This window comes from Elaeis guineensis, chromosome 4, assembly GCF_000442705.2.
Source record: "Elaeis guineensis isolate ETL-2024a chromosome 4, EG11, whole genome shotgun sequence".
Classification (NCBI taxonomy): domain Eukaryota; kingdom Viridiplantae; phylum Streptophyta; class Magnoliopsida; order Arecales; family Arecaceae; genus Elaeis; species Elaeis guineensis.
Genome location: NC_025996.2, coordinates 15679063 through 15707060, shown reverse-complemented (window position 1 = coordinate 15707060; position 27998 = coordinate 15679063). Strand labels below are relative to the sequence as shown.

Genomic DNA, 27998 nt, shown 5'->3' with positions numbered 1-27998 from the left:
GATGGGGGACGGTCGGCGAATCTGCTCTGGCTTCGACAGTCGGGGCCGCCTGATCTTCAGTAGCTCGCTCTACGTCTTCTTCAGCTTCCGCCCTGGTGGAAAGGCCTTCCGACGCTGGTTCGACCGTCTCCTCCATGGCTGGGGCCTTCGATTCTGGCAGAACTATGCTGCTGAGGTCAATTTTTGGGTACAGGCCTCGAACGGCTTCCCGAGCATCCTCGTACCCGACCCGGTACGAAAGGAAGCCGCTCTCCAGAAGCTCTTCTCGGTACTCTTCCGAGTCACGGAAGTCTTCGACGGCCCGACCCAAGGCCTCCTTCGCCGACTCTGCTTCGGCCTTCGCGATGTCTGCGTCGGCCTGGGCGATGGACAAGCCTTCTTCGGCCTTGGCAAGATTTTCGAGGCTTACTCGGAGCTGCTCGCGGTCCGGCCTCCAGCTCCTTGGCGAAGTTGTCTCGCTCGTGCCGAAGCCGGCGGACGGTTCGGGACTTCTTCTTTGCGTCGTCCCTGGCCGACTGTAGCTCCGACTCCGACGTCGCCTAGGCTCCCTTGAGTCGGGAGACCTCCTCCGTAAGTCGGGAGACCTCCCCCTCAAGTTGGCCCTCCCGGTCGACCGACTGTTGCAGCTGGTCGACCAGGATGACCTTGTCAGCTTCAAGGGCTGCGACCTTGTCCCTCCAAGCCGCACGCATGTCGCCGAACTTCCGATATCCGGCCTCTAGCTCGGATATATTGAAGACCAGCTGCACAAAACAAAGCCAACCGTTAAGGGACCGAACTTACGGAAACTGCATTGAAGGCAAAGAAAAGGGAAACTCACCCGGATCATCATCGGATAAAATGAAGACAGCATGTCGGAGACACGCTGGTTCTTCATCGCATCGATGTCGGCAGGAAGGAGGAGCGCCTGGCACAGTCTCCTGGCCAAGTCATGGTTGGCCAGGCCCGATGCACCCTCGGGGAGTGGGAAGTCGGTCGATCCTCCATCGACCGACCGTCCTTCATCGTCCGACGCCATAGGGGCCTTCCCTCGGTCGGACGCCCAGGCCCTGACGTCGGAGATCGACGGCAGGCTTGAGCCCGACCGAGTCTCGACCGACGGCGCGGCAGCAGCGGGCGCTGGTCGCTCGGATTCGTGAGCCTCCCCCCGATCCTCCTCTGCCTGCTGGGCGGCCGGCGCGCCATCTACCGACTCAGCCGCCCTTCTTTCGGGCGAAGCGGCGCCCTCGCCCGACGGTCCCTCGGACGGGACTTCGACAAGCACTGTCGGCGCCGACAGTGCGATGACGGGCTCCGCCCCCGACCCAGTCGGTTCGCTCAGTGGAGCTGCGTGGGGCCTCTTGGGAGGCCGCGACGGTCCGACCCCTTGCGCCGGCCTCTTTCGGACGGCGTACTAACGTACGTCAACTGCCGTCAATCGTGATCTCGGCGGTATATCTGCAAACAACGACGGACGGTCAGTACCATAAGGAAGAAACAAAAAGAAGAAAAAGGAGCAAGAAAAATGAAAAACCGACCTAGACGGGGGACCGGGCTGAGGCCAGCGTCGTACAGGGCTTGCTCGGTGATGAGCTCACTCTGCTTCGGCACCAAGATGTCCTTCAGCCGGTGGAAGTCCTCTCGGTCTTCAGCCTCCACCCGACTGTTCTCGTTCGGCTCAGTTCGGGGATTCTCCCAACGGATAGGGAACCCCCAAGGAGTGGAAGACGATGCAAAGAAGAACTGGTTCTTCCATCCGTGAATGGACGACGGAAGACCAGTAATGAAGGAGAGCCCCTTCCGAGGAATGAAGTACCACCACCCTCGGGCTTTAGGGTGGGGTCGGAGAATGAAGAAAGCTCGGAAGAGGGAGATCCGAGGATCGGTCGGCAAAAGCCGACACAGAAGCACGAAGCTGACTATTAGCCGAACTGAGTTCGGCGCGAGTTGTGCCGGGCACAGCCCGTAATAGTCAAGAATGTTTCGGACAAACTCCGAAATCGGAAAATGAAGGTCGACCCGGAGGTCCTCCAAGTAGAAGGCCACCTGGCCCTCGGACGGGCTGTTAACTCGACCGTCGGCACCAGGGGCGAACAGCCGAAACTGTCCCGGGATGCGGTATTGCTCTCGGAGCCGATCGACGTTCGGCCCCGAAAGTGAAGAGACCTCCACCTCCGGGGTCGATCGAGTGTCGTCAGTCGGCTCTCCCGACCGACCACCTCGTGGAGACGTTCTGGCCATGGACTGAAACAAATGGTAGGGAATAAAGAAGAAGAAGATGGTGAAAATGATGATGGCCCTCAGAAGAGGGAGAAGGAACTACTAAGAAAAACGAAAGCGGAGGAGAGTACCTGGGATGAGGAATTACGCGGGCAGAGTCTCGACAGCGAAATGAAGGGGGTAAAAAACTGAATAGAGGCGACCCTGTATATATAGTATCCCCCGACGGTCGAGATGAAGGCACGACCAACGAGGAGTCCCCAGATCTTGCCACGTGGCATCATCCGGATCGTCCGTCGGCCCGACGGTTCGACGCACCTACCTTCAGATCGAGCCACGTCACCTCCATCCGCTCCAACGAATCCGTCCCAATGGCCGCGCGCCATGTGGCATAAAGGCCGCGACGTTTCGTATCCCCGAAGGGACGGCGGGAATGGCGGTTCTCCTTCCCGATGGGACGAGACGTCTGACACCGACAGGACGTCTGACACCGACGGGACATCTGACGCCTGTAGGACGTCCGACGCCGACATGACACCTGGCGCCGACAGGACGTCTGACGCCGACGGGACATCTGACACCGACCGGACATCTGACGCCAGCGAATCGCTCGGCATTCATGAGACGCCTGACATCATATCGACCCCCGGTACGGTCGGAACTTGGCACACAGTGAATCTACTCCTTTTCGCCCGATGTTACTGCCCAAACGAAGACATCGGCCAGCGCGCCGTCCGACTGAGGAGTGGAGGGAGACAACTGTTGGGGATTACCGACCGACCCTGCTCATGCCGACTCATAGTCGGGCATACCCGACCGACCGACCGACCGATCGACCGACCGACCGATCGTCGGGCGCCATTACCGACCGATTAACGGCTCTCTACCGACTGCACCAGGGAGTCCGATGGCCGACTCTCGCAACATGCCCGACTGACCGTCGGAGGGGTCCCAATCTCCAGCCGATGCCACTCAGCTGGCCACCGACCTAAGGTCGGTCGACTCCTCCGATCGCCGTACCACTACCAGAGACTGTCAGTCTTGACAGCAGCATGCGGCACTGCCGCCTAAGGGCATCATCCCGCCTAGGACATTGTCAACCCTAGTGATTTGACAGCCCCACGGCGATGTGACACTTTCACGGCGACTCTGACAGTCTACAGTGAGTTGACAACTCCTCAATTGTCCGCGCCATTAATGACGGCGCCATACTATGCTCCACTATATATATCGGGGAAGGCTACAGTGCTAGAGGCCTCCGAAACACACAGGCTTGCGCCCCCTCTCTCTCGTTGAGTTCTTTGCTTTCTTCTCACTGTTGCCTAGTCTCCTCTCTGACTTGACCGTCGGAGGGTCTCCGCCGGAGCCGCCTCCGGTCAGTGCGGGCTTTCTTTTGCAGGCGCTTGTTCCCGGCGATCAGACGATGAGGGGATTGGCCGCAACAGGTGGCTAATTTAAGGCATGGATTGCAAGTTAAATACTGATATGTATGGCTCATTCCACCTATATATTAAAAACCACCATAAATCCAATTTTTGCAGCTTGGGCTCTAGAGAGTGGACGGTGATGGTGGCGACAATCGCATGCGAGTACATTGGACCACGTAGGCTCCTGAGCGCGTCCAGAGTACGTTGGACCAGACCACCTTCTCACATTGCAAACAGAAAAAAGGGACATGGCATGGTCAACCACTTCACCGGCCAGTTTGAGCATTGCCAGCTATACGAAGGGCAGAAGAGCAGCATGGTTCGCGTGGCAATATTTATGAACCCCATAGGCACGCTGGACTTGCAGGACAATGTGCGGTTAGTTTCAGTTGCCAGGCGAAAGCGAGTTTCTACTCCGCATCCCCTGCCGTACCATCCATGGTGGCTTTTGAGATGCGTACATACCATCATATGCTTCATGGTGCACTGGAAGTGGTCATGGAGTCCATGCGAATCTCAAAATTTGCCATGTCTCGCAGGTGACTTCGAATAGAGACACTTGTTTGTCTGCCCCATCAAATCTTTACTTTGAGGGGAAAAAAAATCTAAATGGCACCTCACAACAATTAACTGACTTATAGTTTATAATTATTTTTATTTTTATTTTTTTTATGAACCTGACATCCACTGAATGAGAAACAAGCAAAATTAAATTATAGAGATGACTAGAATGTGGAATTTATGTTTAGTCATCTTAAAATCTACCTTATATGCGAGTTCACCATAATTAATATAACCTTTTGAAAGTTCTTTCTTATAACTTCATCTCTTAAAGTTCATTCACTAAAAATATCAAACTATAAAAAGTTATTTTGCTATCGTTAATAGTATTAACGGTAAAATACCATCGCTAAAAATCTGACAAAAATAACCTCATCACTAATTATCATCATTAGCAATGGTAATTTTTCATCACTAATAATGATAATTAGCAATAGTATTAGTGACAAAAAGTACGTCACTACTACCAATGCATAGTTTTTTTATTTTTTTAATTAAAATTTAAAAAAAAACTATTAGCGATGGCTCTAATACCATTGCTAATAGTTTTTATTTTTTTAAAAAAAATTATAATTAAATATTTTAAATCTATTTTATAATTATTTTTAAATTTTATGGAGAGGGGGAGAGAAAGCTACTTTATTTGCTCTAAGCCTCTCATCCTATTAAGATGGATCTAAACTTTTCTATTCAGCTACTCCAAGCCTCCCATCCGATTGAGACTTCTACGAATGGAAAAGATAAAAAAAATTTAAAAAATATTAAAAAATTAATAAAAATAAAAAAATAAAAGATAAGATATTTTTCTGTATAGATTTAAAAATTATTTTTTTCACAAACCAAAAGCTATAAAAATAATAATATATTCTTAAAATATAATAAAAAAATTAATAATAAAAAAAATGACAATGAGATTCATAGTCTTACCTATTAAGTGCAATCGATAACTTCATTATATTGTATCAAATCTCAAGTTCATATTTTAAACCTCAATTTCGTTATGCTGTATTGAGCTCTCCTCCCAAAATCTAGAAATTGTCAGATTCGCATCGACATCATTCGATTAAGCTAATAAGGGAATACAAAGCATAATGAATGATCAAACAAACTAACAAAAAAGAAAAAGATATGCAACTCATCTTTTCTGACTCAATTCTTTGAATTTCTTCTCAAGCAAACTAATGAAACAACAAAAAAATAATAATTAAAAAAAGAAAAAAGAACAATCAGTAAGAAATAATACCACTCACCATACCTTGCTTTGAGCTCAGAAATTTGTAGCCAAAGCAGGATCAGATAATTTTTTTTATTCTCCATCAATATCATGTAGTTTTTAGCATCATATGAGAAATCTAATTCGATTTCTCATCAACTATATATAAGGGTTGCTGTTTTAGTAACAACAGCCTTCCGTTCCTTATTTTATAACATTATTTCGGAGGAGGGACAGTCAGAGAGTTCGAACACAGTTGCTGGTATGATGCAATAGCCTTACTATCTCAAAAAAAAATTTCGAAGCACGGTTGCCGTTGTGGTGCAGCAGCCTTTCAGTGCCCATGAACTTGGATAGAGATTGCTGTTAGAATGGGTCTCAGAGATGGATTAATAGGTTGGAGGGATGGGTTAATGGATTTCAGATGATTGAGTTTATAGATTGTGGTAGGTCTAGAGTTCGGTTAGTGGTAGAGTTGGGGTTAAGTTGGAATAGGGTTAATACTGGGTTTGATTAGGGTTAGTATCAGAATTGAGTTACGGGTCTAACCAAGGTGAGGGGTGGGGTTGAGTTAGGATTGGTTTAGGGTTAGGATTAGAATCATGTTAGAGTTTGGCTTGGGGCAAGGGTTAGAGAGGAATTAGGATTAGGGTTAGGTTAGGTCTAGGGTTCACAGGAGGGTTAGCAGTAGGATCCGATTGAGGGTTAGAGAGGAATTAGGGTTAGGATTTGGTTATGTTTAGGGTTTCGAAATGTATTAGCAGTGGGTTCAGTTCTTAAGGGTTAGAGTTAGGATGAGGTTAGTGTTAGGTTAGATCTAGGGTTAGGGTTAGGATGGAATTAGGTTTAGGGTTTGTTCGATTATCAGAGAACTCAGAGAGAAGAGGGAGATGGAAAAAAATGAAAAAAAAAAGGAGCTATGAAACATTACCTATGCAAGCTAAGAGGCAAGATCCGTGTTTGGTTAGCATCATCGATGGAGAACAGGCAAAGGAGGTCGGAGGATGGAAGAAAAAACATGAAATATGGAGAGAAATTAGAAGGGAATAGTCAAAAAAAATCCATAAAAAAAATATCTATTTGAGATGAGAGTGAGCTTTCCATGAAGGGAGCCACCGGAGGTGATCAATTTCTTGATGGGGTACAGAGATCCGGGAGGAGAGGAGAAAACATAGATTTAAATCGAATGTAGGAGGTTCTCGATGGATTTTGAGTGGACCGCTGGAGTGGAGAGAAAAGACAAATGGCGACCTACTCCGCTCTCCTTGCCGCCACCTCCAGCTGATCTCTGTCGTCGCCTTCCTCCCTACCATCATCGATGTTGCGCTTCCCCTCTGATGTCCCTCAAATGCTTTCCTTCTCATAGATCTTCAAAAAAGAGAGAAATGAAAAGAAAAAAAAGGCAAAAACTTACCCAGCACAAAGCTGTAGCCATCGTCTAAGCCTCCTTATTCGGCTGCTCCAAGCTTTCCACTCGCTTAGGACTTTTGAGGATGAAAGAAATAGAGAAAAAATGAAGAAAATATAGAAAAAATCAATGAAAACAAAAGGAAGCACTTGAGGGAGATTGTAGGGGGAAGCCCAATGTCGGTGGGGAGGAAGGCGATGGTGGAGACGGTGAGAGATAGTGAAGGTCGATGGCACTACAAGAAAATAGCATTTTTACGATGGAATTATTTACGACGTAAATATTTTCGTTGCCACTAATCGTATTCATGATGAAAAATAAAATTCATCATAAACAATAAAATATTTACGATGGAAAAGTTTTTTCATCGTAAATAGTTACCTATCAGCGATGGAAAAATTATTCCGATGTAAATACGTATTATTTGTGATGAATATTTTCATCATAAATAATATGATATTTATTTTAATTTTAAATTTTTAAATATTCATAATAAAAATATTTTTATCATAAATAATTTAAGTATTTATGACAGAAAATATTTTTTCATTAGAAATAAATTTATTTTTAATAAAAATACTTTCATCATCAATATTTTAAAAAAATAAAAAATTAAAAAAATTAAAAAATATATATTATTTGTGATGAAAATATTACATTATAAATAATTGAGTATTTACAATAAAAAAAATTTCATCATAAATACTTATTATTTATGATAAAAATATTTTCATCATAAATAGTTAAAAAAATTAAAATTTTAAAAAAATAAAAAATTACTCATTATTTATGATAAAAATTTTCTATCATAAATAAATTTTTTTATGATGAAAAAAATATTTTCATCATAAATTCATCATTATTTTTGATGAAAATATTTTTATTGTCAATAGTTAAAAAAATTAAAAATTACTTATTATTTACGATAAAAAATTTTCATCATAAATAAATAGTTTTTTGATAAAAATAAAATTTTTATCAAAAATAATAGATTATTTATGATGACACTATTTTTATCATAAATATTTAAAAAAAATTAATAATTTAAAAAAAATTAAAAGTTGCTTATTATTTACGATGAAATTTTTTATTATAAATAATCAAGTATTTACAATAAAAAATTTATTTTCATCATAAATACTATTATTTACGATCAAAATATTTTCATCACTAATATGTAAAAAATTTAAAAATTTAAAAAAATTAAAAAATTTAAATTTTTGATTTTGTATAAGACAACTGCATCTATTTTTTATAGTGATATCAATGAATCTTTCTGATAGAGTGTCTGCCTTAAGCTGTATGAAAGGAGTCTCCTTTCATGCAGAAATCATATAGTTAAGCAGCGCATTCTAGCATGATTTTCAAGATCTCGAAAGGTACCATGCTTTCCGCATCGATCGATGCTCAAATGTATCTTTGTAGGAGTTTCAATCATGAGAAGATAAATAATACGAGCACTCATTTTTCTAGCAATATAAAGCATATGAGCTTGTACTTTACAATACAACTTGTACTACCCACAAATCTGCTTTGATTCTGGTTAATTACTAAAATTTTGATGCTCACATAATTTCTCTTGAATTTCTCAAGCTCGATCCTCACATACATGCAATATACAAGCTTCTGGATCTTTAACTTTCTATCTCTATTCTATCCTTCAAATCTCATTCTTGATGGATTTTTCTTACGATCTCAAAATCACCGTGATATTTTTATACTCTGACCTCCGAAACGAAGACTTTAAGAAGAAAATGAGCTCTTTGGAGATCGAAGATCTCAAAACTATCGATCTCCCATAGCGCCCATTACATTGCGGAAGCCGAAGAGCTATTCTTATAACAATTATTAGCAACATAAATTAAACTTTTCATCATAATTATATTTTTTATATACGTTATTTTTTTAAAAAAAATCATAAATTAATTATTTATATAAATTTTTTTTGATTAATAAAAAATTAATTTTTTTGATTAAATTATTTTGAAAAATATTTTTAGACCAAAAATTTTTTGATTAAAGAAAATTAATTTTATCTTTCATCACAAATATTTTTTTAAGGTCATTTTTTTTGGTTAAATTTTTTGGATAAAATTTTTTTTTGATGAAAAAATCTAAAATTAATTTATTATAAAATTATTATTGGAAAGATATTTAATTATTAGCGACGTAAAATAAATTTTTATTGCAAATAGTCTTTAAATTTTTTTATAAATTTTTTTATAAAAATATATTTATGATGTAAATTTATTTTTCATCGGCAACCATATTTTAAAAATATTATTTTAATCAATTATTGTGAACAAAAAATTATTAGCAATGAAAAGATGTATTCATCAAAAAAATTATTTTAATTTTTTTTTTATTTTTTTGAAGGAAAAATTGTTAGAGAAAAAAAAATTTTGGATGGAATTTATTAATAACGGAAACTATATTTTCATCGCTAATAGTCTAATTAACAACAATATTTTTTTGTTACGTCGTCAATAATTTATTTTTGAGTGAAATTTTTTTAGAGAAAAATTTTTTTTAGTGGCAAAAATTTTTGATGAAATTTATTAGTGATGAAAATAATTTTTCATCATTAATAATGGTATTAGCGATAAAAATTTTTGTCGCTAATAGTTTTTTATTTAATTCAGATCATGTCGACGTCCCTTCCATCGTCGGTGACAATGAAACCCTCCTCTCCCTCTCTCATCTTGCTCTCCCCCCTTTTTTCTCGTGAAACCCTCCTCTCCCGTCGCTCTCTCCGAGCTCTCCCCCCTCTCCCTCTCCCTTTCCCTCTCTGGCTCTGCCGTCGCGTCCATCGGTCGTCACGGACGACGCCTCTCTGGCTTCGCCGTCGCTCACCATCGCTTGCCCTACAGGTATGATCCGTCATTTTTTTTTGGTTGATCGGGCCACCGTGGGGTGGAGGGGGTTGCGGGGGTGGGCAACCGAGGGCGACACGGGGGCCGAGGGTTCGGGGGGCGGAGGGCGTTGCTGGGTGAGGGTGGGCAGTCGGGGGCGACACCAGGATGGGGAGGGGGTCGAGGGGTGGCCAGGGGCAACATGGGGGCAAGGAGGGGGCCGTGGGCGGTCGGGGGTGACATGGGGGTGGAGAGAGGGTCGGCCGACAGAGGGACGTTGCACGGTGGGGGTGGGCGGTCAGGGGCGACACGGGGACGGGGATGGGGTCGGGGGGCAGTCGGGGGTGACATGTGGGCAGGGAGGGGGCCGTGGGCTGTTGGAGGCGACACGGGGTCAGGGAGGGGGTTGTAGGGGTGGGAGTGGGCGGTCGGGGGTGATACGGGGGTCGGAATGGGGTTTGGGGGCGGTTGGGGGAGACACGGGGTTGGGGAGGGGTCGGCAGGGGAGGGAGGAAGGGAAGGAAGAAAAGAAAAAAAAGTAAAAAAAATAAACGAGGAAAGGAAGGAAGGGAAGAAACAAAGAGGAGAAAAATAAAAAAATATCAATCAAATATTTTATTATTTAATTAATAAAAATGAAATATAGATCACGATTCGAATTAGATCAAGGTCAGGGTCTGAATCGAGATCCCAATTCAGATTGGGATCCAAATCAGGATCTGATCAGGATCCGAGTTGGGATCTGGATCACGGGGGGTTGGAGAGGGTGGCGGTGCCGTGGGGGGTGGATCGCAAGGGGTGGGTGATAGCAGCGGCACCATGGGAGCGGGGGTCGCGGGGGTCGAGTCTGGGCGGTGTGGGGTGGGTGATGGCTAAGGCTACAAATGAGTCAGATTGATCCATGATCCAACCCGATCCAACTTGGTTAGATCCGATCCGGACCTATTTAAAAGACCCATGGAGTCAGGTCGGGCTCAAAAATTGGACCCATTTTTTTTTTCTGGATCGAGTCTGGATTTTTTGAATTTGAACCTGACCCGACGTGACCCATAGAGACTTTTGGGTTAATTTAGATCTTAAGATACATGACCCGATTCGATCAGACCCAATCCGGACCCAAATATAGGATCCAAATCCAATTAGAGTGACTCACTCAAATAGGGGTTTGGGCTTGGATCAAAATTTTTCAAACCCTTCAGTCTTCTCTATTTGATTCTCAAACTAAAAATCTTCAAAACTAAAAATTTTTCAAACCTGTCAGTTTTTTTATTCTGACTGTTGTAACATTTATAACAATCCAAAGAAAAAGATTGGATGGATTCTTGATAATTTAAATGAAGGATATCCCGATTATTTCTTTTGGCTTCTTATTGGGCTCAGTTTTCTAAACCTTCTGATTTTTGTTTACCGTGCCATGAGGTACAAAAGTAAGAGGACTTCTTGAATTCTAATTCATTTTATTGATTTTAAAAAATTTCAGAGCATGCTTTAATATACACAGATATTGTGTCATCCACAATATATGCAGTTTCATTTTTAATCATGTATAAATATTCTTCTTATATGATGTTTTAGATTGAAATAATTATATCATTATATAAAATTCATTTTTTTTTTACTTTTCTTTTTTGTGTGGACTTCTAGAATCTTGACTTTTCTAAAAAATCACTTATTTTCCTCTGCTATCCAATACAATTAATTATTAGAAGTTACAGTTAGAGGATTAGAGAAAAAAAAAGAAAAGAGATCTTTCTTAGTTGTCATCCAGCATTAGTATTCACTGATGGTAGGTTACAAATAAATTAAACCCATGATCTGATCCGATCCGAATCGGATCTGAACCGGATCCGTATTTCATGGATTAGGATCAGGTTATATATGGACTCGATTCGATCCAAATGATCCAATGAGTCAATAAATTCGATCATAGATCCGACCCGACCCAATCCGATTTTTTATCGAAATGGGTATGGATCTAATATCAAGACCCGATTAAAAAATCAGATCGAATCGGGATCACTTAAGATCCAATCCGACCCGACCCATTTGCAGGCCTAGTGACAACGCCGACGCCACAAGAGGGGGGGCCATGGACGGTCGAGTCCGGAGCTCATTTAGAAAAAAAATATTTATTAAAAAAATATTTTTAGATAAAAAATATTTTTTAAAAAATAAAAAAAAATTATTTATTATTTTTAGACAAAAACTATTTTAGAAAAAAATAAAAAACCATCGAGGCCCTCGGGATTGGATTTCTTGTTATTATTTTGTATTAATATTATTTTGCATACTCAACTACTTATAGTTTATTTTATATTTATTGCATAAATTTTTTAGTGTTACTCTTGAAATTTATAAATTTTTTATTATTCTACTAACACAATGCATATTGCTTTTGCTTATTACAATTTAATTATTTTATGTACTATTTTGTATGCTTTTGCTTATTATAATTAAATATAAAAAATATTTTTATTTTAGAGAAAATTCTACTAAAATTTTTGATGAAAAAAATTTAATATAGAGTTACTTTTTTTTGATAAAATAGAAATCCATCTTTGAATGTATGTTCAGAGATGGTAGGTAAATTGCATTGAGCCGTAGATTTTCATTCAAGAGTCGATCTTGATCGAGATCCACTCTTACATATTTTATTTTCGAATTTTTAAAAAAAAAAATAATCTTATTATTGTTAATAGTTGATATTTTATTTCATTATGTGATACTCAGCAGTTATCTGTCCACTGTTCTCTGGGTATATAGTAGATAGGGTTTGTAGGTACCATATTTACGTCGTATATTTGGAGAACCATAGAGAGATGCTGTCAAAATTTTTATAATAATGAAACAGAATATTGACTAATAACAATAATAAGATTATTACTTTTCTGAAAGGGATAGGGCCATACCTATTAGTAATAATTTGAAATGTATAGGATCATGTATTTTTGCTTCATTAAATTGGTGGAAGAAGATTTTCTATGTTACTGTTTTATCTGTGTTCTTTAATGCGTACTGTTTTGTATAAAATGACCATGTCTGGATCCGGATCAGGATTTGATCTGAAATTCAGATCAGGATTCGATCCGAAATCTAGGTCGGGATCCAGTTCGGATGAATACTACTGAAATTTTTTTTATTTATAATGGTTTTTGTGTTTGTTATTAAATGGATGTTAACAAAAATTGGATGAATATTAGAAGTATTTTTTTACTTGAATATCGAAAAGATGTTCGAGATTTTATTGAGTTTGCATAGCATAAAGCTGATAGTGCAAGTCGGATAAAGTGTCCATGCAAGAGATATGTCAATATGGTATATCATCATATAACACTTGTTGAAGAGCATCTGCTATGTTGTCGTATGGATAAGAAGTATACTTGCTGGATATGGCTTGAAAAGGATGATCCAAATAAAGTTATGTGTGACGATGACGATACTGAAGATGATAGTGATGCTGCTGAACCTGTCGAATATGATAGCATAGGAGAATTATTAAATAATTTACATCAGGGTGTTTATTCAAATATATGCACGAGTACTGATGCATCTGAAGGTAATTCTGATCATGAACACAATATCCGACTTGAGGTAGAAGGGACTTCTGAACAGTTTGCAAAGCTTGTAAAGGATGCACGAGAGCCACTATACCCAAATTATGCAAAGTTCTCCAAATTAGAGTTTTTGATAAAATTATTTCATATTAAAATCATTAACCGATGGAGTCAGAAGTCATTTGATCAAAATTTGATATTGATTAAAGCAGCTCTTTCCAATGGAAAGAGACTTTTAAAATCATATTCTGAAGTAAAAATATACATATGAAAATTAAGACTTGACTATATTCCTATACATGCCTGCAAAAATGACTGTATATATTTTATAAGGATAACGAACAGGCAACTGAATGTCCAAAATATAGTGAGTCTCGGTACAAAATCGATAATAGGAAAGAAAAGAAGATATCTTAAAAGATTTTGAGATATTTTTCATTGATTCCAAGACTTCAAAGGTTGTATATGTCCACAAAAATAGCTGAAGAAATGAGATGGCATTATGAGCAGTGGGTTCTGGAGGAGAACACACTTAGCTATCCGACCGACTTCGTAGTGTGGAAAGACTTCGATGCAAAGCATCCACACTTTGTGAGTGACCAACGTAATATTCGGCTTGGTCCAGCGACAAATAGATTTAATCTCTTTGGCAATTTGAGTACTTCCTACAATACATAACCTATGATGCTAGTTGTATATAATGTGTCACCTTGAAAGTGCATGAAAGAATCATTTATTTTTATGTCACTGTTGATTTCAGGTCTGGAAGTACCAGATAATAAAATTGATGTATATTTACGGTTGTTAATCAACGATCTGAAGGAGCTATGAAAAAATGAAGTACAAACATATGATTCTGTGAGTTGAAAAAATTTTAAGTTGCATGCTTCGATTTTATGGACTATAAATGATTTTTTTACATAAGAAAACTTATCTGGGTGGAGCATCAAATGATATCTGGCATGTCTAATATGCAACAAGGATGTATCCTCCTTACAATTAAAGCATGGATGAAAAATATGCTTCATGGGTTATCGGTGGTTTCTACCTAGTAATTATTCTTGGAGGACCTATTACAATCAATACTTTGACAGTAAGTCCGACCAGCATCCGCCACCTAAGGAGTTAAGTGGAGCAAAAATTTTAGAACAACTTGAAGTCATTGAAAATGTCTAATTTGAGAAAACATCGGGTACTTGCAAGCAGAAGTGTACTAAAACTGAGCTGAATTGGACAAAACAAAGTATTTTTTTCGAACTATTGTATTGGAAACAACTATTACTTCATCATAATCTGGATGTAATACATATTGAAAAGAATATTTGTGATAATATCATCAGTAAAAGATAGTATAAAAGCTTGTCTTGATTTGCAAAAAATAAAAATCCGATCGGAGTTGTATTTAGTTCATCGAGGTGATAGATTTTTTGTACCATCTATATGTTATTAGCTGTTTGGTGAGAAAAAAGAAGAGTTTCTGTAGATGGTTCAAAGCCATAAAATTTTCTGACGCATACACTTCAAATGTATCGCGATGTGTTGGGAACAACGACGGCAATATCTCTGGCATGAAAAGTCATGACACCCATGTGATAATGCAAAACTTGCTTCCTGTAGTCATGCGTGGCTATTTGGATGGTGATGTTCAAACTGCATTGATTGAGTTGGGAGTGTTTTTTTGAGAACTGTGTTGTCGAAAATTGAAGATTAACTTATTTGAGAAGTTTGAGAAAGATATCATACTCGTTCTTTGTAAGTTAGAAAAAAATTTTACCATTATTTTTTGATGTTATGGTGCACCTGGCTATTCATTTTTCAAAGAAAGCTCTTTTGGTTGGACCGGTATATTATCGATGGATGTATCCTATTGAAAGATAAAAAAAATTATACGTACTTTATCATATCAGTTATAAGATATAAATATATTTTTAAAATTTAAATTTATTTAAATTTATAAATTTTTGTATATCTTAAAAAAGTATGTACGTAATAAAGCACGGCCTGAAGGGTCTATAGCGGAAGCATACGTAGCTATGAAGTGTGTCATATTTTTTTTGATATATTTTGATGATATCAAAATAAGATTCAATCATACAGATCATAACGCAGACCATAAATAGGGTGACAATGAACTGATGCTGTCTATATTTAAACAAATGATTCGATCCATTGGTGGAAAGAGATATGAATTTATGGACGTGAATGAGCTATCCAAGATATATTTCTATGTTCTAAATAATTGTGATGAAATTGAAGATTTCATTGAGTAAGTACCATCTTAGCATACTATTTAATGTTCTAAGCAATTTTTTTATATCGATGTAAAATTAAAAATTATGACTTATTGCAGTGAGTACAAGAGTATACTATGTAGAAAGAATAATACAGATACTGATGATCGATATTGGAGGAAATTTATAAAATAATTTAGTAATCTTGTAAGTTGCACTAGTAATACATTATTTTTAATAATTATAAAAATAATTATTTGAATCAATATAATTTTTTATATTATGGTGTAGATGAAATATAAGTATTTCAATAAAGAAGAGGATGCGACCAATGAGTTGTACGATTTAGCATGTGGTCCCGATCGAAGGATTAACCACTACGTATCCTGTATCATTTGAGGAATAAGATTTCAAACAAGGGAGCTTGAGATGCAATGACGGATCCAGAATAGTGGGATTGCTACGATAGGATATAAAAGAGAAAAAAATATCGAATATTATAATATACTGATAGATATCATAGAACTGAAGTATGAATCTAATAATTCTGTATTCTTATTTCAGTATGAATGGTGGAATATTAGTAATAAAAAAATTAGTATTCATATTGATCCACATTTTATCAATGTAAACTTTGCATGAATATGGTACCAGAATGAGCCGTATATATTAGCAACTCAAGCAAAACAAGTAATATATTTGAAGGATCTAAAGTATCGTGGTAATTGGTATACCATACAAAAAATAATATCTAGAGGCGTATATGACATATCAACCCGATTAGAGATGGATAAAAATTCAGATTTACATGAAGAAAAAGCTTTTCAAGAAGAAGAACAAATATTAACCGAGCTTCTTATTGATGAAGAACTTGTAACAACTCCTTTGAATGAGGCTGATCTGTTGTCCAACGAAGTTGAAGCTGATTTTGTATTTAATCTTGATGAGTCAGAGGGCAACGATCAGTTCATAAATGATGATGAGATAGAATATGATACATATGTCGATTATTATGATTCGGAGGAGGACCTACATATCAAGAAAGATACGAATATTGATGAGTAGATCTATATTCTTTGTTCAATCTTCTTTTGCAATAATGATATGCGATATAATTCTATTCATTAGAATATAATTTATTTATTATTATTATTATTTAATATTATATTTATTTATATGTCAAAATTGCAGGTATGGCACCAGGAGATAAACAACGATATTCGCGTTCGCAATCCACCCCGAAGACTGAGGCGCCTTCATCGATTTTCACTGCTGCACTAGCTCCGTCGCTAGAGGATCCTGCACTAACAGATCTCAGTGAGACGGGTTCGAGTGAGGTGGATCCGAGTGATATTATTATACTTTTTATATAATAAAATTTATTTTTTTATTTGGATAGCTATCATATTAATGATTTATTTATTATTGTTTCAAGCCAGTCTCCATCAGTGATGAGGTGAGGGCGAGGTCCATCGAAAAATCTCACTCTAGAGCATTGAAGATGTGAGTACCCGAGACAGCATCTTCATATTGAGATACCATCCGGCTACACCAGACCCATTAGGGGATGGTGCGAGCCGTAACAGACCGAGCTAGGCATCATATGCCGCAGCTATGCCTCCGTGATGCTTTTTGATTGGCGTCACGTTGTACGGGCTCAGAGAGAGATTTTCTATATCCAATTATAGGTAAAATAAATTATATTATAAATATTTAATTAGCATAATATTTTTTTAATATTTGTTATTGGCAGGATGTATTTGATATTATTGATTTTGAGAAGGATCGCGTGTGGCGAGCTATGAATGCTCATTTATGTTTGTATTTCAAGAAGTATCACCACCGCATCCATTAGTATTGGTACCATATAATACAGGATCATGAAGTGAAGGCAACATGGTAGCGGCCCTATGACGACATGACTATGGATGATTGGGCTCTCATATGCTTGCATTATGAGGATCCGGCATATCATGTTACACATCCAAACTTTTTTTTTAGAGTTTAATGATTGAATTATTTATTCTTAAATTTAATTTATTACCTATTAATTTGACTGTTAACTGTATAGAGATGATGTGTCCAGAATGCCACGAATCGAGCGAAACAGACCGTATCGCATTGTGAAGGTTCGAGGTCATTCACTCGTCATATGAAGCAGACGGTAAGTAATTTTTAATTAATATATTTTAATTCTCTAACTATTTAAAAAATTTTTAATTAATTATTTTCAATTTGTAGAGAGATGCAGAGAGTGACGAGCTTTCTAGTAGGATCAATATCTACCAGCAGACTGACAAACGACTGTTAAAGGAGTGGATGACGGGGAGCCAAGAGTTTTTTATAAGTTTTTTTAATTATTTTTTTATTCACAGCTTGATTTTCAGTATGAAATTAAAATAGCTATAACTTTAATTTTCAGGACCATATGATAGACATGAGATCCCAGCCTATCTCTGAGGGCTCAACCGTACACACATATGACGAGATCTATGATCAGATGCTTGGCACGAGATCCTATTATGTTAGGAGTCTAGAGCATGGGATCAGTGCTCCCTCATTCTCACGCTCGTCTAGGATTGACATCTATGCTGCCTGCGATCATTGATTGACGGAGGTGCAGAGGCAAGCTGAGCAGCGAGCTGATGAGTTGACTGCATGCATCAACTGAAGCGAAAATTTAGTGCAGGGGCAAAATGGTAATTTTAAAACTTTTTCAAAATTACTATTTTACAGTGAAATTATTAATTAATCTCATTAATTAATACTAATTAATCCTACACTAGGATCTAAATATGATACAACAGCATGCATTTAAATTTGAAATTCAAATTTGAATCAGTAAACATTTTACAGTACTGTGTTCAGAACATATCACCTTTTGCGGGTAGTCGATCACCGCAATCTGATCATCGTCGGAGGGCTCTGATCGTCACGTCGCAGCCACCCAACTGTCTGGCCTCTGCGGATCGTCCACACGAAGCTCCCGTCTGATCAGCTCCTCACGAATGCTAGTTCGTGATTTCACCCTTTTGATGGCAGATGTTGATCGAACTCCTTCGATCGATGTGTGCCGACTTCTCGGATACTCTGGATCATCTGCACAGTTACTTGAGAGGCTGATGGATCTCTCTCTAAAATTTGGTGGACTCACGACACTCGTGACACACCAATCTCACTTCCCGAACCCTAGGTAGAAACCCTAGGGTACACACCAAAAACCCTGCGCCCAATTTTCTCTCTTTTCTTTCTTTTTCTCTCGGAAGGTTTTGGACCTTCACCTTGCGCAGAAGCCTTCCTCACGCCCCAAAGTTTCTCTCCTAATTTTTCTACGCACGTCCCACCTTTCTCCTCTTTTTAAAACAACGTCGAACGTGTCTTATCCGCGTGAGAGGATAAAGACAAGAGGTTACACATTTGAATTCAAATCAAATTTGAATTCAAACGAAAACCAACTTATCCCTATCCTTTTGGGCGTGAGAAGAGAAGGGGCGTGGCTATTTGTGCGTGAAAAAAGTTTCACGAGAAACCTTTTCTCGTGTAAGTAATGTGGCGCACAAAATTGTCCAACAAATATTGTAACACCATTCAAAATGATATTGCAAATATTTCCTTTTATTAAAGAATCATAACCGTACATGGCCAAAAGGCCTACAGAAATAATGTTTAATAAAAAACTTGGACAATAGTGACATTCACTCAGAATTACATTACGAGAATTGATTACAAGACTCATGATTCCTAAAGCTAGAACTGGAACTTTGCTTCCATCTCCAACATTCAGGAACCTCTCGCCTTCATCAAATCTCCTACTGACCTGCAGACCCTGCATCGAATTACAAATATGATAAGGGCTTCCGGTATCCAATACCCAGGCAGTAGTATCACAAATCGAAAAGTTGCAAGGAGTTATCATATAATTACCTTGCTTCTTCTTTGGCCTGTTCGGATCCAGTGAGGCAATGTATTGAGGACAGTTCCTCTTCCAATGCCCGTGCTTCTTGCAAAAGAAGCACTCCGCCTGGCTCTGGTCATTCTTGCACTTCTTGGTCTGACCCCGTGCAACTGTCCCAGCATGAGATTGCACCTTCTTATTTTTCTTCTTCTTGTTCTTCTTCCCCTTCCCAAAGGGTTGACGACGAGAAGAAGACCCTCCCACTACATTCACCGACTCCTTATGGAGTTGGTGATCCTTCTCAAAGTTCTGCAGCAACCCCAACAATCCGTGGTAGTTTACTGCAGGCTTTGTCATTCGAAAATGAGTAAGGAATGGGAGGAAGGACTTGGGCAAGGAATTAAGGATCGCATCCTTACCGAGCTGCTCGTGCAGAGGAAAGCCCAATTTGCTTAGGCGCTCAATCATCTCGATCATATACAGTACATGATCAGTGACTGAGGCCCCATCCCTCATCCGAGCATTGAAAATAGCACAACTAGTTTTGTGCCTTTCAACATCGTCAGGCGTGCCAAAGGAGTCATTCAACATTTGAAGCATCTCCTGTGGCTGGGCGTTCTCAAACCTTCGGCTGAACTCGTCATTCATTGCTGCCAGCATAATACATCGAACGGTGGTGCGGTCATTGAGCCACTTCAAGTAAGTGTCTCGGATCACTTTACTAGCGTTCGGAGCTGGCTCCTCAAGTGCTGGATCCGTTACTACATAAAGGATCCGTTCATGCTCAAGGACGATTTTCAATTTTCGATACCAGCTATCGAAATTGGGCCCCATGAGCTTGTCATTATCTAATAATGACCGGAGCGACAGGGTAGTGGCCATAGCTGCTTAAAGAAAAACGAGACCTTTATTAGTACATAAATTAATACTAAAGACTTGGACTTTAGTCTAAAGTTTTTCTCAATATTTTTACGAACTAGTAGCCTCATCCTCCAATTCGAGAAATTACTTTAATTCCTTAATGGGTACTAGAATCCACACAGACTACACACGAGCCCAACTTTGGTTGGTCAACCCATGTGCATCATGGGTAGGTTCTTAACCAGTTGTTTCTCTAAACAACTTCTAGTAATTTATTTTGCCCCAGAACCTAATCAGTAGGCTTTGGCCTCCACTGAAAAGATCTGGTTAGGTCCAACCATTAACATGACTTAATTTAGTGAATCGGACCAATAAATGATCAGGCCCGACTTTGGCCGGCCAACCTAACCACCATCAGAAAGACTCAATTAAATTATCATATTATGAATAATAATTTCATTAGCCAATGAGCACCAGGCCTTTGGGCCTCCAATGATCATTGAACTAATGGACTCATTATCATTCACTTAATGGGAGGCTATGACTTAGTTATCATTATAACTTAATCATTTTAGGGACCTAATAATTTTTGAGGATTTTATTAAAGAATAGTAGAGAAGAAATCATCCAGCCAATTTCAATCCTCCCACTGACTTCACCAAGTCAGATTAAAAAGGATTTAATTAAAGCTGACATTAGGAGCACCTAAATCAGTCATACTGATTTACCTAATGACATGGGTGAGCTCTAATCACTAAGTGATCTAATCAAAATCTAACTTACCAGATTGGCCAGGTAAGTGAGATCAGTGGTGGAGATTTGCCATTAACTCGTCAATGATCGAATCAATGCGAGTAGCTCCCGCTTAAGAACCACTGGTCAAAACTGCCGAACTTACCTTAGACACCAATCGGTTCATTAGTTTTAATTTTGATCAACTTAGTAAATAGAGCTCCACCGCGTAGCCATGAATTAAGTCCATCTTGGTCTAGTTAAAGACATGGACCCATTCAACTACAACTATTGAAGTTGAGTCTAGAGTATCCTTGACCTAATCTAATTCAACTTTTGATTAGATTTGACCAATTACTCCAATTCGTCCATTTTTTAAACTAACCTTAGGTCTAACCCAATTATGGACCTAATTCATCTAACCCATTGACCCAAAAGTTTATGCAATTGTCTTAGGTCTTAATTCACAATTCTAGACCTACTAGACAACACTTAATTCTTTTAATTAAGTACTTGGGCTGATGGGTCAGAGTTTGGCATTTCGAAAACAATTTTCAAATTTGAAAGATTTTATTTTCTGTTCATCAAATGTGTTAACTCATTTCACAAACGGGTCAGCACATTTCATAAACAACAATTCTATTGCTCATTTCATAACAGAAAATAACTCAAAATAAATCATAAATTTTTTTTTAGATCTAATCTAACACATTCATGATAAATTTCTTAATTAAGTCCTTTCGCTGCTTCATCGGCATGGGATATAATTGCATCGGCACCCCTACCGCCATAGGAGACCCCATCGAATGGGAAGAGAGGGCCTTTAAACCCTACTTTTCTCCTATGACCGGACGGCCATGGCAACCAACCCAATTAGATTACTTGCTACTTGGATCATGTATATCTAAATATACAAATTTCAAAATTTAAATTTTGAATTTCAAATTTCAAATTTCAAATTTCAAATTTTAAATTTCAAATTTAAGATTTCAACCAAATTTCAAATTTCGAATTTTCAATCTTTGAATTTTAAATTTTGAATTTTGAATTTCAAATTTCAAATTTCAAATTTCAAATTTCGAATTTCAAATTTCAAATTTCAAATTTGAGATTTCAACCAAATTTCAAATTTCAAATTTTGAATTTCAAATTTCGAATTTCAAATTTCAAATTTCAAATTTGAGATTTCAACCAAATTTTAAATTTTAAATTTTGAATTTCAAATTTGAAACTTCTAACAAATTTCAAATTTCAAATTTCAAATCTTTTTGAATTTCGAATTTTGAATTTCAAATTTAAACTTATAGATTATACCTTAATCTACGCATGCATATGTATATCATATTCTAGAACCTGCTCTGATACCAATTGAAGCGAAAATTTAGTGCAGGGGCAAAATGGTAATTTTAAAACTTTTCAAAATTATTATTTTACAGCAGAATTATTAATTAATCTCATTAATTAATACTAATTAACCCTACACTAGGATCTAAATATGATACAACAGCATGCATTTAAATTTGAAATTCAAATTTGAATCAGTAAACGTTTTACAGTACTGTGTTCAGAATACATCACCTTTTGCGGGTAGTCGATCACCGCAATCTGATCACCGTCAGAGGACTCTGATCGTCACGTCACAGCCACCCAACTGTCTGGCCTCTGCGGATCGTCCACACGAAGCTCCCGTCTGATCAGCTCCTCACGAATGCTAGTTCGTGATTTCACCCTTTTGATGGCAGATGTTGATCGAACTCCTTCGATCGATGTGTGCCGACTTCTCAGATGCTCTGGATCGTCTGCACAATTACTTGAGAGGCTGATGGATCTCTCTCTGAAATTTGATGGACTCACGACACTCGTGACACACCAATCTCACTTCCCGAACCCTAGGTAGAAACCCTAGGGTACACACCAAAAATCCTGCGCCCAATTTTCTCTCTTTTCTTTCTTTTTCTCTCGGAAGGTTTTGGACCTTCACCTTATGCAGAAGCCTTCCTCACGCCCCAAAGTTTTTCTCCAAATTTTTCTACGCACGTCCCACCTTTCTCCTCTTTTTAAAACAACGTCGAACGTGTCTTATCCGCGTGAGAGGATAAAGACAAGAGGTTACACATTTGAATTCAAATCAAATTTGAATTCAAACGAAAACCAACTTATCCCTATCCTTTTGGGCGTGAGAAGAGAAGGGGCGTGGCTATTTGTGCGTGGAAAAAGTTTCACGAGAAACCTTTTCTCGTGTAAGTAATGTGGCGCACAAAATGGATAAGGATGAAAGGGCAAGTGATAAGTTATCCATTCAAATTCAAACATGCTTTGAATTTGAATGGCTAATTAATTATTTTATCCATCCATATGGTGCACAAATGAGGACGTGGGGAAGGGTTTTGCGTGAGAAAAATTTCACGAGAAGTTTCTTCTCGTGAATTCAAATGGGTGCAAGGAAGTTGGGTGACGCAGGGAATTTAAAACAAGGTGGTTTGATTCAAATTGAGCCAACCTAGTTTAAAATAGGTTGAGCACAATTAGACCAAATTAAACCCAACATAATTAGACTTAATTAGGCTTAATAAAATCCTAATCAAATCAGAAATTAACTAAACCTAACCCCTGATCAAATCAGGGACTAAACCACCTTAGCGATTAGGTCAACATTTAACCTAATCGGGTCAATCCAAACTGAATCCAATTCAATTGGACTTGATCCAAAAATAATTACTCAATCAAATTGAGTTAATTAGTGATTAAATCACTAATTAAACCTCTCATAAATGTTGAGTCCAAATCCGATGGGCAATCAGGCATCAGAGACCATCGATATGAAACCCTGATCAAAGAGTTCAAATTTCAAATTCAAAATTCGAAATTCAAAATTTTGACCCCGGTACCCAAAATGTGTGGAACTCATGATTAGAGAATCCTAATTCTCAATCATAGAGTTCCAGATAGATAAGACTCATAATCAGCCATCAGATCAGAAAGGAACCTCCAATGTGTGTGACCCCGCAGGTTCGAACCTAAGCCGGTAGCACAGGAACCAATTTCTGTACTAATCGAAGTGACCATCTAGCAATGGTACCCGACGACCGGATAGGTCGAATAATCGCAATCGCAACATTCAGAACCTACGTGAATATGGTTACCGTATAATTCATCCCTTTTGACCCCTGTGTTTAGGATGACTCAGGGTTAAACTGTCAACCCTGATGATATCATCCGAATCGTGCTCAACTCAATTAGTCCTGTGACTCCTCACTAGGACTACCCTGGCCAAGGTTTTGCTAAATTGAAACACGACTGTACACAGCTCCTAAACTGGAGTGGTCAATCCCATCTTGACACACGCACCGACAAGTCAAGTACTTGACTACACCCAGCAACTTTCCGTCACTGAATTAGAAATTCAGGTAGTCCAGTGCCTAAGTGCAGTGAGTTGCTTGCAAGTCACCGTGGCGGTCTCAGGTCGGAGGGACATTTATACCCATATCCTATCGGAGCAAATCTTGACAGCAGAAATAGCTCCGGAGTTGGTCACGTTCAGTGCAGATGTACCATTACATCTCACCTGTATGCCATACCAGTGTCTCCACACTCTTTGGTTATGAGGACAACCAACCCATATGGCACACAACGACCTATGCTCGATAAATATTGTCGTCCTTGGTAACAACGTATCATTTGGTCGCGAACATGTTTAAGGACTAAACGACAAATCCTCCTTTGTCGAGTCTAAATAGTCCTAAGGACTTCACCACAACACAGGAGTTCATTAGAAGATGAAACATTTGTGATGAAAAAATATCAAAATAACTTTTATTTATTTATAATTCATGTACTAATACAAAAGGAGCACAACCGTCAACAGGCTGACGATTGGCTTTGGGATACTATTTCCAACATCAACGAGTACCAACGACTCCAGATCCAAATGATGGAGCAGATAGTACAGATAGAGCAGATAATGCAGCTGATGAGGCAGCAGCAGACCGGTCCGAGCTCTTCCGAGCGCTCTCTTTCCCAGCCCATTCTCTTTTTGCAGATGCCGATACTTGACGATCTATTTATGTAGCTTTTTATTTTTATTTTAAACCTCTTATAATTTTAATTTAATGTAATAAAATGATAAAATTTATTTATAAATTTTTTATGTAAATTTTTTATTTTTATTTTTTATTTTTAATTTATAAAAAATATTATAAATATAAATTAAATATTTATATTCATAAATTAATTTTTAAAAAAAATATGTGTAAATTTTTAGCGATGGAATTATTTTCGACGTAATATTGGTCATCAAAAAATATATTAACGATGAAAAATTGGTCGTAAATAAATTTTTTAATAAATTTAAAAATATTAAAATTTTATATTAAATTAATAGCGATAAAAATATTTTCATCGTAAATAATTAATAATTTATTAGTGATAAAAATTTACGTCAAAAATTATCATATTTACGATGAAAAATTTATGTCGCTAATATTTTTTTAAATTTAATTTTTTATAAAATTTTTTAATTAAATTAATAGCAATGAATACGTTTTATCGTAAATAATTATTTTTTTATTAGAGACATAATATTTCATCATAAATTATCTTTTTTTATGATTAAAATTTTTCATCATAAATAGTTTTCGAAAAAAAAATTTCTACTGATGAAAATTTATGTCGAAAATTATCATATTTGCGATGAAAAATTTACTTCGTTAATATTTTTTTAAATTTTATTTTCATAAAAATTTTTAGTTAAATTAATAGTGACGAATATGATTCATTGCAAATAATTATTTTTTTGTTAGTGATATAATTTTTCATCACAAATTATCTTTTTTTACAACTAATATTTTTCATCGTAAATAGTTTTCGAAAAAAAAATTTTAACAACGAAAATTTTTTTCATCATAAAAAATTATCAACAATGCTATTATTTGCGACAAACTATTAGCGACGATAATTTCGTCACTAATAACTATTACTGATAAAAATTCATTATTAGCGATGAATTTTTTACATCGTTAATATCCTATTCTGTTGTAGTATGGAAAGTAACCGTGAGGCGAGCGGAGTGGAGGTGAGGATCTGTAAGAGGTCGGAAAGATTTCAGAGGGCTCGGGAATGGTTTGGAGCAAAAAAGAGAAAAAAAATGCTACCCGGAAAGAAAAAAAGTACATAAAGGAGATCAAAGGGGAAGGCCGACGTCGGGGATGATGGAGATGAAAGCGACAACACACATCGACGGGAGGTGGTGGCGAGGAGAGCAAAGAGGAGGTCAACTTCGATCTGTGGAAAGGAAAGTACTTGGGGAGATCGGAGGGGAAGGCTGGGAGGAAAGTGACGGCAGAGATTGGCGGTAGGTGGCAATGTGGAGAGCGGGGCGGGGAGGAGGTTGGGTGGGGCTCGGGGAGGCGGGAGGCGGTCGAGGGGCTCGGGATCCGATGGACAGGGGCTCGGGGAGGAGGTCGGGGATTCGGAGAAGTCCGATCCGATGGCGGGGAAAAAAGGAGAACCGGAAGCAGCCGGGACTTTGGGAGGTGGGAGGCAGTCGAGGGACACGGGATTCGACGGACGGGGGCTCGAAGAAGCAGGATCCGACGGTCGGTCGGCCTGCTGATGGGGAAAAATAGGATTCGGAGGCTTGGGGAGAGGGTTGGTCACTGGCGGGAGAAGAGGAGAGGAGAGTGGGAGAAAACGAGGGCACGCAATTAGATAAAAACTGTAAAAACCGAGGAGGAGAGGAATTTAGGGTTATTAGTAACGGCAAAATACCGTCACTAATAAGATAACTCTGCCACTAATAATTTTAAAACCAAATTATAAAAAATATTTTTTTTTATCAATGACGCAACTATCATCGTTAAAAGTCAAAAATACCATTGTTATTTTTTTTTGTGATGGTAAATTTATTAATCATTATTTGTGGTTAGTAAAAAATATTATTAGTGACGGTAAAATTACCATCACTAATAGTCGTCAGTAAAAAATTTTTTTTTTATAGTGATTACAACTAGTGCAGGCGATTTCACTGTACCTATCAGAAATCGCTCCCCCAAATTCTCGAGGGGCAACCAACCAAGGTTTTCTACTCCGCCTTCGCGTGGGTATTTTTGCAGCTAATCTTATCTACTATGGCACTCAAAGAACTAGAGAAGGTTGGGGTTCATGGATCCGTTCTGCAGTTGCTATAGCTCCAGCTTTTGGTCTCATGCTTGGTGCTCTTCTGATCCCTGAGACAGCTAGTAGTCTTATCCAACGAGACAAAAACTTCCATGAACACTGTGGAAACCCTCCAGAAGATTCGAGGCACCCCCGATATCCTTGCACAAATTAACGATATAATGGCTGCCGGTTGCACTCCAATAACCTTCAGCCAATCCTTAAGAAAGATGATTCAACGTAAATATGGGCCTTAACTGATAACTGCTACAACGATCCCATTCATTCAGCAAGTCATGCATAGGATTTAGCATCGTAGCCATCTACACGAAGCTTGGTTCGAAACATGCATATTGGCTTCGTTGGGAATTCTTTACTTATGTCGACATTGGTCATAGGGTTAACAAGCACCATCCCTACTGTTGTTTTGATGACGGCGTGTTATGTTTATGGTCGGAGGCATCCAGATGCTGGTCTCGTTGGTGACGGTTGGCAAAGTAATGGAGACACAACTCGGCAGTGATGATGAGATTAGCAAGAGCCATGCATATATACTTGGTCTTGAAGGCCTCTATAGGATGGTTGGATCGAAATGAGCCTTTCTAACTAGTGATGAAATCAGCAAGGGAAAGGTTCATGGTGACAATTGTGGTTTGAGTTTGCATTAGTTGTTATGGTCCTTATGGAGATCTTTCCAGCTGTGCTCCACCAGTTTATTCATCGTTGAGGGGTGGATTGCTATCATCCTGATTATATTTATTCATTTATCCTTGCCATGGAATTAATGAATGGATGACTACGATGGGAGCGTCTGTTTTGGAGAAAATTTCCAAGGCTGCAGCAACACGGAATAGCTGTTTTGATGATAACTTGCACGCATGCAATATCGCCCATGTAAGGAAAGAAATAAGA

At 38.5% G+C, this 27998-nt stretch overlaps 1 pseudogene; it reads left to right on the top strand.

Annotated features, from left to right (window-relative positions):
• The first annotated feature begins 1 nt into the window (after position 1).
• On the top strand, positions 2–27998 carry LOC140857258 (hexose carrier protein HEX6-like; annotated as a pseudogene).